Here is a 21,143-nt window from a genome sequence, read left to right as displayed (position 1 = left end):
GTTTGATTTAACTGAGCTGCTATCACAGCGCTCACCCACGAGAAAGCTGTCCAGCAGATGGCCGAAAACATTAAAGCAGCCCAGTTAGCCGCGGCTGTCCAATTAGGAGTTAAAAAGAAACAGAGCAAGGCATATTTTGATAAAAGGGTACACCCGGTAGAATATATGGTTGGCCAGCAGGTGATGATTTTCCTCTACAACCCCAGTTCTTTCTTGTCCCCGAGATATGCAGGTCCGCACACCATCACCCACAAAATAAGCCCCTCAGTGTATAAGGTCCTGATCGCCAATGGGAAAACTGGTTGGTTCCACGTCAATCAACTGAAAGCTTACGGGACTCAGAATAATCACCTCCACCATCTCACATTAGAGATAGGGGAGGATGACACTCGGTGACCGGAATGGCCTCACCCAGGAAATGTATTTCCTCGGACACCTTCTCATCCACTTTCAGGTTCAGACCAGACCCTTACCCCTCCCATACTACAGCCCAGAGCCTGGTCCACACCTGAAGTGCCCCTAGGGGTACTGATCGACCCAGACATAACAGGAGACTTGCGCACCCCAGAGGACTGGCTCGACTCGCCAGATATCGACTCTCGCAGCATTATGGATTCCCCCATAAATATAAGCCTTACTAACCCCAGACCCAACAGTGAGGCCCTGACTAAACGACACCGGGTTATTTTGATGGGGACACCCGATGCTGCACCCCCCACCTGGGTAAGGGACCAGACACACAGATTGATTAGAATGGGAGACGAGGATAAAGGACCCCTGTACCCAGATCCAAACACAGAACCCACAGTGCAGTCCAACGAACAGACATGGGTATGGAGGCCAGGTGAGGAGGTAAAGATGGAGCCCCATGAGACAAATGATGCAGAGGATGAGTCTCTGTTGGGCAATTTGTTAATGGAAATGCTGAATGAAGGAAGCTAAGGTGCTCCAAATGATGAAATTCAGCCTACAATGCAGACCAATGCAAGGTACAAGAATCTCTGATGGAAGCACCTACTCAAAACCCCTCAACCTGCAGGTCCACTGTGACCGACTGACAGTAAAATGTCACGGTTAAGTACAACCGACTCATTCCCATACCGTCTGTATACTGCTAGTACGATTAACTGGGTTATTTACACAGTCCAAAGCCATGCTCTTTGGTCATCTTTCTTCAGTTAAGACCGATCATTGAGGCAACTATGCTACATTTTAAATTCTTGGAGGCACTTGTGCTCAATTTTAAATGCGTTCTGCCTTCAAACTCTAAGACACTCATGGAACGGACACCTCTTCAGGTCTTTACAGACCGACTCCAGTGCTATTCGAATCCCTCGGGCTAATGGTGACTGCTGTTAGAATAAAACAGGCCGCCTTGATTTTGCTGGCCAGTTAAACAAGCTCTTTTCCGACCACTCCACGACTTGTCCATTTATTGATCTGAACAAAAATTTGCTCGGCAGTGGTTCACAATTAGAATTTTAAAAACTACGACACGCAAGCAATATATATATATATACACATCAAATATTAGATGCGATAACAGCAGAAATTACATTGATCTCCTCAGGACAACAACGGACGACAACAGAGATGCAACTTACGATCTACCTCATCGGACTCATCATCGGGATAAGCACACAGGACACTCCAAGCAAGATGAACTTTTGGTATTCCGGTTATTTATGGTTTGCCCGACCTGACGCGGGGGAATATGAGGAGGGTGTGTTACGGGTGCATCCCGATAAGAGTATAAGGTTTGGGTGTAACAACCAGCGGTTGATATACAAAAAACCAAATGGCCGTTCAACTGAATGCTATCTGAGTGTCACCGTAGCAGGGGATTGATGGGGATTTTCAAATAATGGGTGCCCCAAAATTGGATGTCTGGCGAACAGCCCAGAAAAAGGATTAGAGCTCGGGCAGCGGTGCCCCCCGAGGGGAACTTTGCATTGTACGAAATAAGAACTGGGCTGAAGCCACCCCCAAAACCATCCCACTCAATTTGTCCTGAAGCCACCCCCAGACCACAGAATGGATTGATATTAAAACACACAGGGAAAACCCTGTATGACAACATCCACCACGAATTGGTACCTGTGGTGGTGGATATAGCTGGGACCCAACTGCCAGAGTGGTGCTCTCCCCAACTTAAGAGACTCCACTTGACTCGCAGACTGTTAAGACGAAAGATAGGAATGGACGAAAGACAGGAAAGATCCAAGAGGGAGTTAGTCAATGACATGGCCACACCATACGGGGCAGGGATAGCAACCATCAACGCCCTTGATTTAGCCAACCTGGACAATAAACTTAGGATTCTGACCCAACAGGTTACACAGACACTAAGTTCTATCAATGAAGCCAATCAGCAAGATGCTGAAGGGGAACTGACTGGGAACACAACCAGCAGCCACATGGTAGCTGCATTGGAAGGACACACCAAGTAATCAATCAAATTATCATGGACAAATTAGAGGATGATGACCGACAACAGAACCGGACTTAATAACAAAGAACAAAGAACAGTACAGCACAGGAAACAGGCCCTTCGGCCCTCCAAGCCTGTGCCGCTCCTTGGTCCAACTAGACCAATCGTTTGTATCCCTCCATTCCCAGGCTGCTCATGTGACTATCCAGGTAAGTCTTAAACGATGTCAGCGTGCCTGCCTCCACCACCCTACTTGGCAGCGCATTCCAGGCCCCCACCACCCTCTGTGTAAAAAACGTCCCTCTGATGTCTGAGTTATACTTTGCCCCTCTCACCTTGAGCCCGTGACCCCTCGTGATCGTCACCTCCGACCTGGGAAAAAGCTTCCCACTGTTCTATCTATACCCTTCATAATCTTGTACACCTCTATTAGATCTCCCCTCATTCTCCGTCTTTCCAGGGAGAACAACCCCAGTTTACCCAATCTCTCCTCATAGCTAAGACCCTCCATACGAGGCAACATCCTGGTAAACCTTCTCTGCACTCTCTCCAACGCCTCCACGTCCTTCAGATAGTGCGGCGACCAGAACTGGACGCAGTACTCCAAATGTGGCCTAACCAGCGTTCTATACAGCTGCATCATCAGACTCCAGCTTTTATACTCTACACCCCGTCCTATAAAGGCAAGCATACCATATGCCTTCTTCACCACCTTCTCCACCTGTGTTGCCACCTTCAAGGATTTGTGCACTTGCACACCTAGGTCCCTCTGTGTTTTTATACTCCTGATGACTCTGCCATTTGTGATATATATAAATGATTTGGAAGAAGGTGTAACTGGTGTAATCAGCAATCCGCAAGTCCAGCCATCTTCGTGTCATCCGCAAACTTGCTGATTACACCAGTTACACCTTCTTCCAAATCATTTATATATATCACAAATAGCAGAGGTCCCAGTACAGAGCCCTGCGGAACACCACTGGTCACAGACCTCCAGCCGGAAAAAGACCCTTCGACCACTACCCTCTGTCTCCTATGGCCAAGCCAGTTCTCCACCCATCTAGTCACTTCTCTTTGTATCCCATGAGCCTTAACCTTCTTAACCAACCTGCCATGTGGGACTTTGTCAAATGCCTTACTGAAATCCATATAGACGACATCCACGGCCCTTCCTTCATCGACCGTTTTTGTCACTTCCTCGAAAAACTCCACCAAATTTGTAAGGCACGACCTCCCTCTTACAAAACCATGCTGTCTGTCACTAATGAGATTGTTCCGTTCTAAATGCACATACATCCTGTCTCGAAGAAACCTCTCCAACAACTTCCCTACCACGGATGTCAAGCTCACCGGCCTATAATTTCCTGGGTTATCCCTGCTACCCTTCTTAAACAACGGGACCACAATCGCTATCCTCCAATCCTCAGGGACCTCACCCGTGCCCAAAGAAGCGACAAAGATTTCCATCAGAATCCCAGCAATTTCATCTCTCGTCTCCCTGAGCAGTTGAGGATAGATGCCATCAGACCCTGGGGCTTTGTCAGTTTTAATGTTCCCTAAAAAACCTAACACTTCCTCTCTTGTAATGGAGATTTTCTCTCACGGGTCAACACCTCCCTCCGAGACACTCGCGGTTAACACGCCCCTCTCCTTCGTGAATACCGATGCAAAGTATTCATTTAGGATCTCCCCTATTCCCTTGGGTTCTAAGCATAATTCCCATCCTTTGTCCCTGAGAGGACCGATTTTCTCCCTGACAACTCTTTTGTTCCTAACGTATGAATAGAATGCCTTAGGATTCTCCTTAATCCTGCCTGCCAAGAACATCTTGTGACCTCTTTTTGCCCTTCTAACTCCCCGTTTGAGTTCTTTCCTACTCTCTCTGTATTCCTCCAGAGCTCCATCTGTTTTCAGTTGCCTGGACTTAACGTACGCCTCCCTTTTCATTCTAATCAGATCCTCAATTTCCCTGGTTATCCACGGCTCTCGAATCCTACCTTTCCTATCTTTCCTTTTTACAGGCACATGCCTATCCTGCAGCCTTATCAATAGTTCCTTAAAAGACTCCCACATGCCAGACGCGGACTTACCCTCGAACATCCTCTCCCAATCAACATCCACCAATTCCTGCCTAATCCGGCTATAGTTAGCCTTCCTCCAATTTAGCACCCTGCCCATAGGACAGCACTCATCCTTGTCCATTACTATCCTAAAGTTAACAGAGTTGTGGTCACTATTTGCCACATGTTCCCCTACCGAAACTTTGACGACCTGACCGGGCTCATTTCCCAGAACTAGGTCCAGTATAGCCCCCTCTCTAGTCGGGCTATCTACATACTGTTCCAAAGAACCTTCCAGTACGCATTTTACAAATTCCTCCCCGTCCGGACCCCCAGCTCTAAGCACTTTCCAGTCTGTACCAGGGAAATTAAAGTCCCCCACTACAACAACCTTATTTTTTCTGCACCTATCCAGAATCTCCTGACATATCCTTTCGTCCACTTCCCGTGGGCTGTTGGGTGGTCTGTAGTACACCTCCAGCATAGTGACTGCACCCTTCCTGTTTCTGAGTTCCACCCACAGCGACTCAGTACATGACCCCTCTAAGTTGTCTACCCTCTGCACCACGGTAATATGCTCCTTAACTAATATCGCTACTCCCCCACCTTTTTTAGCCCCTCCTCTGTCTCGCCTAAAACACTTATACCCGGAATATTCAGCTGCCAGTCCTGTCCTTCCTTTAACCAAGTTTCCGTCACCGCAACCACATTCAAATTCCGCATAAGCATTAAGGCCCTAAGTTCGTCTGTTTTACCTGTTACGCTCCTCGCATTGAAGCAGATGCACTCCAGACCTCCAGGCCCACTCAGGTCATCCTCCTCCAGAGTGCTCCTCTTCTTAGCTAGCCTTGCCCTGGCCCCCAGCTCAACCCCAGCCTCAGTACTTACTGACCTACTGTTTTGTTCCCCACCCCCCTGCCACACTAGTTTAAATCCTGCCGAAACACTCGAGCAAAACTCCCAGCCAGGATATTTGCTCCCTTCCAGTTAAGGTGTAACCCACCCTTTCTGTACAGTTGCCATCCTGACTGGAAGATTTCCCAGTTATCTATGAATTTAAAACCCTCCCTCTTGCACCAGTCCAATGTAGTGCATTTGGACAGTGGATGATAGAACAGCTAAGGGAAAACCTAGAGCAGGTACGCAGTGGACAGGTTCCATCTTGGATTTGTGACGAACAGATGGAACACCTATTTATGGGTAAGAAACACCCCGAGTTATCTGGCTGCCGGATGCGACAGTTGACCAAAGTCTGGTTCAATGATGACTGCAAAGGGACTCCAGGGAAAGCCCTGGGAATGATATTAGGGCTCTCCCATAATCACTGATGACCGGGTCGGACTGAGGGTCTTTGAAGTGGAAAGTATAGGGAATATCTATCAGGATATCTGGATAGGGTACGACGGCACTTTACCGTACACATTGGAGAGAGAAGGGAGACTCATAGGTACTACTCTGGACAGCTGTCAGCAAACTGATGAAATAATCGCATGCTCGTACCCAGTTTACTTAAATGAGCATGCACTGTGTGGCTTCAGAACAAACACTAGCCTAAATTGCTCAGTAGAAGCTTGTAGCCTGGACACAGACATCACTCGGGTGGCTTACAAGGGAGCAGGGAGATCCTGTCTAACCACCTCCCTGAAACAGTATCAGTATGGCGCGACACATGGTAACATTACTAACACTACATTCTGCATCAAACCAGACATACCAGCCAGGGTGGGCCTCATTCAACTCATAGACATTCATAAGAGGGAGAGGAGAGATTTGAACGCCACTGACGAGCTCCGACAGACTCTAGGGGAGTACCATGAGAAATATGACACAAGCCTGAAACCCCTGCCGGAGGAGTTGAACCAGATTCGGATAAAATTGGCTACAGCCCACAGAACCTTCCCCAATACAGCAGACCCAAGAGGTGAAAAGGAGAATTAAAGAAATTAAAGTCACCTCCTGGTGGGATGACCTTCGGAACTGAGGGTCAAACATCCAAATCCGCCCATTTGTTCACATAATGTCACCCCTGGCGGGATTACTGATTTTGTTCACCCTGGTATATCTAATCAGCCTCACAGTCCAATTCAGCCAATGGAAAAAGAGGATCACCTGGAGACAGGACGTAGGGTTCGCCCCTGAACCACGGTCCCCTCCAATTCAGTAGAACAATGTTTACAGGAAGCCTGCCATTTTGTGATTTGTACCATTGAACAGTTGGAAATCCTACTATCGAAATGTGCCTCAGATTTGCGAATACTTTATTGTAATATTTGTTTGAATGTTTTGGTTTATAATTAGCTTATTGTAATAATGATGTTCAGAATATGTGATTGTTTGTATTTGTGGGTAATTAGCTTATTGTAATAATGGTGTTTAGAATATGTGGTTGTTTGTATTTGTAGAGTGTTGCTGTCTGTAGCTTCTGGAATGTAAATATATTGTAGGGATGTATTGTTACTGTGCATGCCAATGCCTGGGCCTTGCTTGACTGTTGAGTGACTGGAGAATTCCTGACGGATACTGGTCCTGAGTTTGTGGTCCATCATGCTTCGCATTCAAGATCAACAGGAGGGACTGTGGCCAAACGGGCCATCTAAAATGGCGATTTGTAAAGCACTCTGGGACAATTGGGCAAGAACTAAAACGACAGGCTGCAGCCTAAAGATAGAGATAAACAGGCTGCAACCCTGATGACTGAATACACAGGAAATGGGCCATCTCCAGGACAAAGGGGACTTTCTGGTCAAACATAGGGACACCTTAACCCCTTATTTGGGAGGGGGGGTGTGTGCCCTAAGTGCCCCCAGCACCCGCAGACATGGCCATTGGGGACAAACCCAGAGATTGGTGTGGAAGCACCTGATTGGACTTTATCGATCAGGGTGATCAAGTCCTGATCGATTGATTGGCAATGGCTAAAAGGGGCGCGAAAACCAATGGTATATAAAGGGTGCTGCGTAACCAGGAATCTCTCTCTCTCTCTCTCTCTCTGACCCCATGAATGAGCTACAACAACGGTGACCATCGCCAGCGACGACCAGCACGAGGAGAGAAGGAAGGAAGACCAGAGCCAGACCAAACTAAAGGAACAGACTACGCAGAGGACTACAGAGACCAGCGCACAGATAAAGGCCAATATCTGCCTGAGTACTTGCCAGTCACGCAATGTTAAGTCAAGGTCTTGTATTGGATTTGAACTTTAGTATTTCTGTAAGATAACTGATTGTTGGTTGGGTGGGTGATTATTGATTGTGTGTTTTAAATAAATATTGTTGTACTAACAAGAAGTCTACTCGCAATTCTTTGTCCATCGTATAAGGGTTAAAACAGACTGTGCGGCAGGCACAACACAAGGCTGGTAGAAGTAGGGAACCCTGGATGCCTCGGGATATTGAGGGCCTGGTCAAGAAGAAGGAGGCACATGACATGCATAGGCAGTTGGGATCAAGTGAATCCCTTGAAGATGATAGAGGGTGTGGAAGTAGAGTTAGAGAGAAATCAGGAGGGCAAAAAGGGGACATGAGATTGTTTTGGCAGATAAGGCAAAGGAGAATCCAAAGAGCTTCTACAAATACATAAAGGGCAAAAGAGTAAATAGGGAGAGGGTAGGACCTCTTAAAGATCACCAAGGTCATCTATGTGCAGATCCACAAGAGATGGGTGAGATCCTAAATGAATATTTCTCATCAGTATTTACTGTTGAGAAAGGCATGAATGTTAGGGAACTTGGGGAAATAAATAGTGATGTCCTGAGGAGTGTACACATTACAGAGAAGGAATTGCTGGAAGTCTTAAAGTGCATCAAGGTAGATAAATCCCTGGGACCTGATGAAGTGTATCCCAGGACATTGTGGGAAGCTAGGGAGGAAAATGAGGGTCCCCTAGCAGAGAGATTTGAATCATCGACAGCCACTGGAGAGATGCCTGAAGATTGGAGGGTGGCAAATGTCATGCCTTTGTTTAAGAAGGGCTGCAGGGAAAAGCCGGGGAACTACAGGCCGGTGAGCCTCACATCTGTAGTGTAGGTTGTTGGAAGGTATTCTGAGAGACAGGATCTATAGACATTTAGAGAGGCAAGGACTGATTATGTCTCACAATGTCTCACAAATTTGATTGAGTTTTTTGAAGGGGTAACCAAGAAGGTCAATGAGAGCAGTGCAGTTAGTGTTTCCTACATGGACTTTATTTAGCAAGGCCTTTGACATGGTACCACATGGTAGGTTGTTGCAGAAGGTTAAATCTCACAAGATCCAGGGTGAGGAGCCAAATTGATACAAAATTGGCTGGATGACAGAATAAGAAGTCTCACAACACCAGGTTAAAGTCCAACAGGTTTATTTGGTAGCACAAGCCACTAGCTTTTGGAGCGCTGCTCCTTCATCAGGTAAGTGGGAGTTCTGTTCACAAACGGGGCATCTAAAGACACAAACTCAATTTACAAAATAATGGTTGGAATGCGAGTCTTTACAGGTAATCAAGTCTTAAAGGTTCAGACAATGTGAGTGGAGAGAGAGTTAAGCACAGGTTAAAGAGATGTGTATTGTCTCCAGCCAGGACAGTTAGTGAGATTTTGCAAGCCCAGGCAAGTTGTCGGGGTTACAGATAGTGTGACATGAACCCAAGATCTCGGTTGAGGCCGTCCTCATGTGTGCGGAACTCGGCTATCAGTCTCTGCTCAGCGACTCTGCGTTGTCGCGTGTCGTGAAGGCCGCCTTGGAGAATGCTTACCCAAAGATCAGAGGCTGAATGCCCGTGACGGCTGAGGTGCTCCCCAACAGGAAGAGAACACTCTTGCCTGGTGATTGTCAAGCAGTGTTCATTCATCCGTTGTCGTAGTGTCTGCATGGTCTCCCCAATGTACCATGCCTCGGGACATCAGTCCAAAGATGTGCGGGTTAGGTTGATTGGCCAGGTTAAAAATTGCCCCTTAGAGTCCTGAGATGCGTAGGTTAGTGGGATTAGCGGGTAAAATATGTGGGGGCCTGGGTGGGATTGTGGTCGGTGCAGACTCGATGGGCCGAATGGCCTCCTTCTGCACTGTAGGGTTTCTATGATTTCTATGACATCCTTTCCTGCAGCGTATCAGGTAGACAACGTTGGCCGAGTTGCAAGTGTATGTACCATGTACCTGGTGGATGGTGTTCTCACGTGAGATGATGGCATCCGTGTCGATGATCCGGCACGTCTTGCAGAGGTTGCTGTGGCAGGGTTGTGTGGTGCCGTGGTCATTGTTCTCCTGAAGGCTGGGTAGTTTGCTGCGGACAATGGTCTATTTGAGGTTGTGCGGTTGTTTGAAGGTAAGAAGTGGGGGTGTGGGGATGGCCTTGGCGAGATGTTTGTCTTCATCGCTGACATGTTGAAGGCTCCGGAGAAGATGTCATAGCTTCTCCGCTCTGGGGAAGTACTGAACGACGAAGGGTACTCTGTCCGCCGTGTCCCGTGTTTGTCTTCTGAGGAGGTCGGTGCGGTTTTTCGCTGTGGCGCGTCAGAACTGTCGATCGATGAGTCGAGCGCCATATCCTGTTCTTATGAGGGCATCTTTCAGCGTCTGGAGGTGTCTGTTGCGATCCTCCTCATCTGAGCAGGTCCTGTGTGTACAGAGGGCTTGTCCGTAGGGGATGGCTTCTTTAACGTGTTTAGGGTGGAAGCTGGAGAAGTGGAGCATCGTGAGGTTATCCATGGGCTTGCGGTACAGTGAGGTGCTGAGGTGACCATCCTTGATGGAGATGCGTGTGTCCAAGAATGCAACCGATTCTGGAGAGTAGTCCATGGTGAGTCTGAAGGTGGGATGGAACTTGTTGATGTCATCATATAGTTATTTCAGTGATTGTTCGTCATGAGTCCAAAGGAAGAAAATGTCATCGATGTATCTAGTGTATAGCATCGGTTGAAGGTCCTGTGCAGTGAAGAGGTCTTGTTCAAACCTGTGCATGAAGATGTTGGCATATTGAGGTGCAAATTTGGTCCCCATGGCTGTTCCGTGTGTCTGGATGAAGAACTGGTTGCTGAAGGTGAAGACATTGTGTTCCAGGATGAAGCGGATGAGTTGTAAAATTGCATCTGGAAACTGGCAGTTGTCGGTGTTGAGTACTGAGGCCGTTGCAGCAATGCCATCGTCGTGGGGGATGCTGGTGTAGAGTGCCGAGACATCCATTGTGACGTGGAGTGCTCCTGGTTCAACTGCTCCATGTGTGCTAAGTTTCTGTAGGAAGTCCGTAGTGTTGCAACAAAAGCTGGCGGTTCTTTGTACAATGGGTTTCAAGATGCCCTCGACGTAGCCGGAGAGGTTCTTGCACAGGGTCCCATTGCCCGATACGATGGGACGGCCGGGTGTGTTTGCCTTGTGTATCTTTGGGAGGCAGTAGAGATCTCCAACACGGGGAGTACATGGGATGAGAGCATGGAGGGTGCTCTGAAGGTCCGGATCAAAGGTCTTGATCAGTCTGTTGAGTTGACGGGTGTGTTCTTTGGTCAGATCTGCGGGTAACTGTCTGTAGTGATCCTCGTTGTTCAGTTGTCGGTACACTTCTTTGCAGTAATCCGTTCTGTTCAGTATGACGATGGCCCCTCCTTTGTCTACTGGTTTGATGACAATGTTGCAGTTGGTCTTGAGAGCGCGGATGGCGTTACGTTGTGCTTGGGTGATGTTCAGGGCTGTCTTGTGAGTGCAGCGGATGAATCTGGTGTGACAACACACGCATCTCCATCAAGGACGGTCACCTCAGCACTTCACTGTACCGCAAGCCCATGGATAACCTCACGATGCTCCACTTCTCCAGCTTCCACCCTAAACACGTTAAAGAAGCCATCCCCTATGGACAAGCCCTCCATGTACACAAGATCTGCTCAGATGAGAAGGATCGTAACAGACACCTCCAGATGCTGAAAGATGCCCTCATAAGAACAGGATATGGCGCTCAACACATCGATCGACAGTTCCGATGCACCACAGCGAAAAACCCGCACCGACCTCCTCAGAAGACAAACATGGTACACGGCGGACAGAGTACCCTTCATCGTCCAGTACTTTCCCAGAGCGGAGAAGCTACGACATCTTCTCCGGAGCCTTCAGCATGTCAGCGATGAAGATGAACATCTCGCCAAGGCCACCCCCACTTCTTGCCTTCAAACAGCCGCACAACCTAACCTGGGGTGGCATGGTAGCACAGTGGTTAGCACTGCTGCTTCACAGCTCCAGGGACCTGGGTTCGATTCCCAGCTTGGGTCACTGTCTATGTGGAGTTTGCACATTCTCCTCGTGTCTGCGTGGGTTTCCTCCGGGTGCTCCGGTTACCTCCCACAGTCCAAAGATGTGCAGGTTAGGTTGATTGGCCAGGTTAAAAATTGCCCCTTAAAGTCCTGAGATGCGTAGGTTAGAGGGATTAGTGGGTAAATATGTGGGGGTAGGGCCTGGGTGGGATTGTGGTTGGTGCAGACTCGATGGGCCGAATGGCCTCCTTCTGCACTGTAGGGTTTCTATGAAAAGAAACCTCAAATAGACCATTGTCTGTAGCAAACTACTCCTCACATTGTCTGTACCTTTAAGACTTGATTACCTGTAAAAACTCGCATTCCAACCATTATTTTGTAAATTGAGTTTGTGTCTTTATATGCCCCGTTTGTGAACAGAACTCCCACTTACCTGATGAAGGAGCAGTGCTCCGAAAGCTAGTGGCTTGTGCTACCAAATAAACCTGTTGGACTTTAACCTGGTGTTGCGAGACTTCTTACTATGTTTACCCCAGTCCAACGCCGGCATCTCCACATCATGGATGACAGAAGACAGAGGGTGGTTGTAGAGGATTGTTTTTCAAACTGGAGGCCTGTAACCAGCGGTGTGCCTCAGGGATCGGTGCTGGGTCCACAGTTATTTGTCATTTATATTAATGATTTGGATTAGAATTTAGGAGGCATGGTTAGTAAGTTTGCAGATGACACCAAGATTGGTGACATAGTGGACAGTGAAGAAGGTTATTGGGGATTGCAGGGGATCTTGATCAATTGGGCCAATGGGCTGACAAATGGCAGATGGAGTTTAATTTCGATAAATACGAGGTGGTACATTTTGGTGGATTGAACCAGGGCAGGACTTACTCAGTTATTGTAGGGCATTCGGGAGAGTTATAGAACAAAGAGATCTGGGAGTAGAGGTTCATAGCTCCTTGAAAGTGGAATCACAGGTGGACAGAGTGGTGAAGAAGACATTCAGCATGCTTGGTTTCATTGGTCAGAACATTGAATACAGGAGTTGAGACGTCTTGTTGAAGTTGTACAAGACATTGGTAAGGCTACACTTGGAATACTGTGTACAGTTCTTGTCACCCTATTATAGAAAGGATATTATTAAACTAGAAAGAGTGCAGAAAAGATTTACGAGGATTCTGCCAGGGTTTGAGTTATAAGGAGAGGCTGGATATACTGCGACGTTTTTCTCTGGCACATAGGAGGCTTAGGGGTGATCTTATAGAAGTCTATAAAATAATGAGGGGCATAGATCAGCTAGATAGTCAATGTTTTTTCCCAAAGGTAGGGAGGCTAATACTAGAGGGCACAGGTTTAAGGTGAGATGGGAGGGATATAAAAGGGTCCAGAGGGGCAATTTTTTTCACACAGAGGGTGGTGAGTTTCTGGAACAAGCTCCCAGAGATAATAGTAGAGGTGGGTACAGTTTTGTCTTTTAAAAAGCGTTTAGACAATTACAAGGATAAGATTGTGTTGCTGACAGTCCCTCCTGCATCCCCCGGCTCTGCTGCTGTATCTCCAACAGCTGAGGGAGAACTAATCGCAGTGGCCCAGCATCTGGCTTAGGGCCAGCTGAATCCATGCCTCCAGCAGACCTCTGCATGCCAGAGGCTTCAGACGTTCCTACCTCCACCTGATATACATCAACAGCTGTGTTGTGCACACCATGACCCAAACGCCTCACCACTGAATTATACCACCAAGGGGATAGTCTGCACTGGTGAATTGTGTGGTGGAAGCCTGTGTTGATTGACTGGTGTTGGCCTCGGAGGTTTTCTCGGGGTCTTCCTCCGAGGTTTCCCCCAAGCTGTCATGGGGCGTCTCGGCGGAGCAGGGTGGAGTTGGGGGGTGGCAATGCCAGACAGGCTGGGTGCATCAGTGTCATTTCCTGCAACATGGAACACAAAGTTCAGTGCAAAGGAGGGACAGATATCTGGGCAGCCTGCCACTTATTTGGGATATGTCATATGAATGAAGGATTGGTGGACGCTCACTTATATGTCACAGGTGACCTGCCTGTCAGTCACAATCCTGTCCTCCTCTCCTGCCAGATCCAGGACTCTGTCCTCAAAGGGAATGAGGATTCTCAGGTTGGGTACCCCTCCCCCTGTCTTCTCCTGGTCCCGGCGGTTATGGGCCTGTGTGAACAGAAGGGGGATCTAAAGTCTGTGACTGGAAGGTCACAGGATGTCAGGGGTGCGTACGGTTGTGTGGGTCTGTCAGGGCTGTGCCTCAGCTGGCAGGGATTGTGGTGTGGAATACCAGAAGGATTGGAGGCAGGTGCTAAGGGGTCAGGTGCTGGAAGGCTGTGGGGTGTCAGGGTGGATGGACATTGCAGGCATGACAAATGGGACTGATGCTAGGACATTCACTCTTGCTGCCCGAATGAGGCCATTAATTTTCTTCCGGCACGGGCGACCAGTTCTATGTGCCAATGCACGGGTACTGACTGCCACCGCCTCCCCAGGCTGTGCTGCCATCCCAACTCCTGGCTCATCGCCCGTCCAGGGGAAGAATGTGTTCCTCTTCCCCTCCACTGCATCTACCAGATGGCCCAGCTCCAGGTAAACCTTGGAGCAGTTCTTCAAGGTGCCATCTTCCTGGCATGGCTGCCCATGTCTCCATCATTAGAGCCTATATGGAGCCCTCCCTTGTTAAAGGAGTTCAACTGCAGGCAGCTTGGGCAATTCACATGCCTGGAGACTCCATTCCAGCAAGAATCACTTAGAGGCTGTTTTGTTGCAACCTGTGTGTCTTTTTGAAGTCCTACACTGTCCTCTTTACAGTTTATAACACTTCAAAGTTTTGGTATCACCTGCAAACTTTGAAGTTGTCCCTTGCACACTAAGATCTAGATCATCAATATATATCAGGAAAAACAAGACTCCCAGTACTGACCCCTGGGAACACCACTACGAACCTTCCTCCAGTCCAAAAAATATTCATTGACCATTACTCTCTGCTTCCTATTATTCAATAAAATTTGTATCCATATTACTATTGTCCCTTTTATACCATGAGGCGTATTTTTTCTCACAAGGCTGTTGGGCCGTACTATATCCAATGCCTTCTGAAAGTCCATTAATATTAACAGCATTACAATTATCGACCCTGTTACTTCCTCAGAAAAACGGCAACACGATAAACATGATTTCCCCTTTAGAAATCCATGCTGGCTCTTCCTAATCAACCTACATTATTCGAAGTGACTACTAATTCTATTCCAAATAATTGTTTCTAGAAGCTTGCCCAACTACTGATGTTAAACTGACTGGCATGTAATTTTTGGGCTATCGTTATACACTTTATTGAGCAAAGGCATAATATTTGTCCTCGGCACCTCCCCTAAGTCGAGAGAAGACTGAAAGATTTTTGCCAACTCCTCTCCAATCTCCATTCTTACTTTCTTCAATATCCTTGGATATTCTCCTCATCCTGTCCAATTTTCAGTAACGACAGTCTATTAAACACTTCCCCCTTATCAATTTTGAACCCTTCCAGGGACAGAGTTTTCTCATTTATTACCATATCCTCGATAACATCTATTTCCATGATGCAAATTATTCATTTAATACCTCAGCCAAGTTCCTGCCTCTGTATAAATTCCCTTTTAGGTTCTTAATCAGCCCTACTGTTCTTTTTACCACCCCCTCAATGTTTACGTGCCTATAGAAAATTTTGAGATTCCCCTTTATGTTAGCTGTCAGTCTCTTCTCATAATCTCTCTTTGCTTTTTATTTCACTCATGTGCTTTTTCACCTCCCCTCTGAATTTTCTGTATTTCTCTAGGTTTTCAACTGAATTTTCAACCTGACACCTGTCATAAACATACTTTTTCTTCCTTATCTTAATTTCTATCTCCTTTTTCACTCAGGGTGCTCTGGGTTTGTTTGCCCTATCTTTCCCTTTTAAGGGAAGATAGAACATAGAACAGTACAGCACAGAACAGGCCCTTCGGCCCACGATGTTGTGCCGAGCTTTATCTGAAACCAAGATCAAGCTATCCCACTCCCTATCATCCTGGTGTGCTCCATGTGCCTATCCAATAACCGCTTAAATGTTCCTAAAGTGTCTGACTCTACTATCACTGCAGGCAGTCCATTCCACACCCCAACCACTCTCTGCGTAAAGAACCTACCTCTGATATCCTTCCTGTATCTCCCACCACGAACCCTATAGTTATGCCCCCTTGTAATAGCTCCATCCACCCGAGGAAATAGTCTTTGAATGTTCACTCTATCTATCCCCTTCATCATTTTATAAACCTCTATTAAGTCTCCCCTCAGCCTCCTCCGCTCCAGAGAGAACAGCCCTAGCTCCTTCAACCTTTCCTCATAAGACCTACCCTCCAAACCAGGCAGCATCCTGGTAAATCTCCTCTGCACTCTTTCCAGCACTTCCACATCCTTCTTATAGTGAGGTGACCAGAACTGCACACAATATTCCAAATGTGGTCTCACCAAGGTCCTGTACAGTTGCAGCATAACCCCACGGCTCTTAAACTCCAACCCCCTGTTAATAAAAGCTAACACACTATAGGCCTTCTTCACAGCTCTATCCACTTGAGTGGCAACCTTTAGAGATCTGTGGATATGGACCCCAAGATCTCTCTGTTCCTCCACAGTCTTCAGAACCCTACCTTTGACCCTGTAATCCACATTTAAATTAGTCCTACCAAAATGAATCACCTCACATTTATCAGGGTTAAACTCCATTTGCCATTTTTCAGCCCAGCTTTGCATCCTATCTATGTCTCTTTGCAGCCTACAACAGCCTCCACCTCATCCACTACTCCACCAATCTTGGTGTCATCAGCAAATTTACTGATCCACCCTTCAGCCCCCTCCTCTAAGTCATTAATAAAAATCACAAAGAGCAGAGGACCAAGCACCGATCCCTGTGGCACTCCGCTAGCAACCTGCCTCCAATCTGAAAATTTTCCATCCACCACCACTGTCTTCGATCAGACAGCCAGTTACCTATCCAATCGGCCAACTTTCCCTCTATCCCACACCTCCTCACTTTCATCATAAGCCAACCATGGGGGACCTTATCAAACGCCTTACTAAAATCCATGTATATGACATCAACTGCCCTACCTTCATCAACACACTTAGTTACCTCCTCAAAAAATTCAATCAAATTTGTGAGGCACGACTTGCCCTTCACGAATCCGTGCTGACTATCCCGGATTAATCCGCATCAGGCGGCACGGTAGCACAATGGTTAGCACTGCTGCTTCACAGCTCCAGGGTCCTGGGTTCGATTCCCGGCTCAGGTCACTGTCTGTGTGGAGTTTGCACATTCTCCTCGTGTCTGCGTGGGTTTCCTCCGGGTGCTCCGGTTTCCTCCCACAGTCCAAAGATGTGCGGGTTAGGTTGATTGGCCAGATTAAAAATTGCCCCTTAGAGTCCTGGGATGCGTAGGTTAGAGGGATTAGTGGGTAAATTAGCGGGTAAAAAAAAAAGGGATTAGCGGGTAGGGCCTGGGTGGGATTGTGGTTGGTGCAGACTCGATGGGCCGAATGGCCTCCTTCTGCACTGTAGGGTTTCTATGATTCTATGATCTTTCTAAATGGTCGTAAATCCCATCTCTAAGGACCTTTTCCATCAATTTACCAACCACCGAAGTAAGACTAACCGGTCTATAATTACCAGGGTCATTTCTATTCCCTTTCTTAAACAGAGGAACAACATTCGCCATTCTCCAGTCCTCTGGCACCATCCCCGTGGACAGCGAGGACCCAAAGATCAAAGCCAAAGGCTCTGCAATCTCATCCCTTGCCTCCCAAAGAATCCTAGGATACATTTCATCAGGCCCAGGGGACTTATCGACCTTCAGTTTATTCAAAACTGCCAGGACATCCTCCCTCCGAACATCTATTTCCTCCAGCCTATTAGCCTGTAACACCTTCTCTTCCTCAAAAACATGGCCCCTCTCCTTGGTGAACACTGAAGAAAAGTATTCATTCATCACTTCGCCTATCTCTACTGACTCCATACACAAGTTCCCACTACTGTCCTTGACCGGCCCTAACCTCACCCTGGTCATTCTTTTATTTTGATGAAGGGAATATTTAATCATTTAATACCCATAAGGATATCTCGCAGCTATTTTCTTAATATAAGGTTTTAGAATAAAATGGGCATTTAAATAAAGATATTTTCAAAAGTAAATTTTAAGCTAATAAGCCTGCCAATATTAAATTGTAAAACTCAAGACTGATTGTGTCTGTAAATTAGCTAAAACATGTAGTTTCCTACTTTCTGTCCCTTTTTTGAATCATTGCTATCTTCCAATCTAATGGAACTCTCCCTGAATCAAGGAAATTTTGGAAAATTCAAACTATCAACTATCTCATTAACCACACCTTTCAAGACATCCAGAGCTGAGATTTGTCAGCCCCAGCCCCAACAATTTGCTCATAACTGTGAATACTAACTGTTAGTATGTGATGAACGAATAATACAACAGCTTTTTTTAAATCTTCATCAAGTTTATTCTGCATCCAACTCAGCAAAGATGCAAACTCTATACAATTACCTCACAGCAACTTTCCCAACTGTGGCCATGAGGGGCACGGGACATCATTCATAGAAACTCCCCATCGGCTTCATGGAATGCGAGTTTCCCGACTGAGTGAGCGGAAGCTCACCTAATGAGGGAGAAGTGGTGAGAGTTTAAGACCCACAGTCACAGCCTGGACCAGGGTTATGTAGGTTCAGAACACAGGCCTTAATCTGTTGTAAGCTCCAGTGACCCGGGTTCAATTCCGGCCCTGTTGTAAGTCGTGGGCATGGCCTTTTCTTCCTGCTAGTAAAAGCAGTGTTGTGCTGGAGGACAGACCTTGGTGAGGTTATTACAGTCCATTTATCCTCTGTTGGAGATTGAGCCAATAACCATTACCTGCCTTTAATAAGGCAATTAGCTTACTTAATTACCTCAACGAGGCCCATGAGGTTAGCCTCTTGGAACATGAGCTCCTGATTGAGGTAATGATTCCTTGCCCAGTCAGGAAGTCTCACATATATTGAGGAATGTCAGGACTACTGACACTTCAGATTCTGACTTTGTACCAGAAACACTCTTAGGAGTGGAGACAAGGGAATCTGGTGAAGGGACACCTGCCTCTGAGGAGTTATTTCAGTGGCAACGAGAAAAAAGAACAACCCTAAGGTTGTTAACAGCTGGCTTCGCTTGGGATAAGCCATTTTCAGGCATCATGCCTCTGTTTGGGAAACTGGACCCTTTTGACCCTGCTGTGGAGGACTGGATCCAATGTGTTGACACATACGTTACTTTTTTAGGGTTAACGACATTGTGGTAGATGAAGAGCAATGGGTCATTCTTCTGACTGCTTGTGGAACATCGGAATTTGTCATTATTCACAGCTTAACTTTCCAGAAGGCACCAGATTCCTAAACTTTCCAAGAATTGGTGGACCGAGTGAAGGAATATTATGACCATAGGTCACCTCTGATCCTGAGAAGGTTCTGGTGTTACTCAGCACTCTGGGACATGGGGGAGTCTGTTACAGGTTTCCTAACAAGGTTGAGACAACTGGCAGAAGCATGTGAATTCAGGTTGACACTTAATCCTAGAATCCCTACAGTGCAGGAGACCATTCGGCCCATTAAGCTTTGCACCGACAACAATCCCATCCATGCCCTATCCCCGTAACCCACGTATTTACCCTACTAATCCCCCTGACACTTGGGGGTAATTTTACATGGCCAGTCAATCTAACCTGCACACCTTTAGACTGTGGGGGGAAACCGGAGTACCCGGAAGGAACCCACGCAGACACGGGAGAGTGTACAAACTCTGTACAGATATCACATGGGGCCGGAATTGAACCCGGGTCACTGGAGCTGTGAGGCAGCAGTGCTAACCATTGTGCCACTGTGCCATCCTGAGATGTTTAAAGACCATTCAGTATGCGGGGGCTACAGCTGGCCTTATCATTGGAAAATGCTGCAGGTGGAGTTTGACTGCCATGCCAGTTCAACTGAGTGAGGGGACCACCACTGAGTGCAGGCGATTACATAACCTCCCTCATGAAAGTATCTGGATCCAGGTCCTCCTGCAGTACAGCCGCAAAGCAAAGCCAAGCTTTGATCTGTCAGTCAACAGTCTCTTCAGAATCTCGCCTGGCAAGGCATTGTAATTGTTGCCGGTATGCCAAATCGTCCTGAACCTGGGGCGAATGGTGGAAAGGCAGCAAGAAGCCCATTGCAGAGGCCGCAACAACAGCAGCTGGCAGAGACAATTGGAGGCCGATGAAAAAGTACTGGTAAAGAATTACGCCAAGGGTCCCTCATAGCTGCCAGGAACAGTTGACTTTTGGGCCAGTATCCATAAAAATATGCGTGAGTGAGGCCATCCAGAAAAAAACATCTGGACCACGTGCGGGCCTTGAAATCACAGTTCGTCCGGGAGTCAACAATGCCCAACGGGCTGAAATCTGAAGAGCATCTTCCCGGACTGACTCCCACCCGTCAAACACCCGCACCCCGCCGACTCTCTGTTGCTTGTAGTTAGGACTTTGGTGTCCGAAATGGACACTGCAGACAAAGCCACGGCTGCTCCTTTGCCTCTGGAGGAATGCAGTGAACCAGAACTATGGCGCTCACGTCAAGAGAGACGAGCGCCTGTTCGATACACCCTGTCCAATTCAGACGTTGAGTTGGAGGAACCGGACCAAGCATTGAAACCCAAAAGAGACTTGTGAGGCATGTGAACTGTCAAGGTGTAATGGTCTTAAAGGGGGAGGGGTGTAATGACCGCAACAAGGCCCATGAGGCTTGCCTTGATCTCCCTGATTGAGGTAATGATTGCCTGCCCAATCAGGGAATCTCACCTGTGTATATATTGAGGAGTGTCAGGTCTACTGACAGTCCCGATTCTGACTTTGTATCTGAAGCACTCTTAGGATTGGAACTGTTTCACTTTAGGTATGATTCAACTGACCCGTTAGGGAGCTTTTCTCAAATCAAGTTCATTTAAGTTAACATGTATAGAAAGAAAATTAGCAATAATTTTTACCAGGGAGAAAGAAAGTCTCTAGGTACTCGCTAGCACCCACCAACAGCAGAATTTCCAGGAAGGAAAGAATACCTACTTCCAGCGAGCCAGCAGAATTTTCAATACCAGGGAGAAAGAAAAATAGAAACACTGCTTTTCAGTCTGATGTCCAAACACCTTTTAAACTAAACCTGAAAGTAGGAGTGTGGAGGAACCACATGACTTTGACTTGTCAATCAATCTTCCTACAACACTTCAATCAACAAAACCTCATTTAAACCGTTTAAGCAGCAATAAAAAGACACCGAAGCAGGCAGCCAGTGCCGCAATGAAATTTAAAGGCCTGCTTACAAACTGCAGAGAACATGATTTCAGAAAAAAATTCT

The sequence above is a fragment of the Mustelus asterias genome, chromosome 18 (genome assembly GCF_964213995.1).
Source record: "Mustelus asterias chromosome 18, sMusAst1.hap1.1, whole genome shotgun sequence".
Taxonomy (NCBI): Eukaryota; Metazoa; Chordata; class Chondrichthyes; order Carcharhiniformes; family Triakidae; genus Mustelus; species Mustelus asterias.
The sequence above is the reverse complement of the archived record's forward strand: the minus strand, read 5'-3'. Positions refer to the sequence as shown.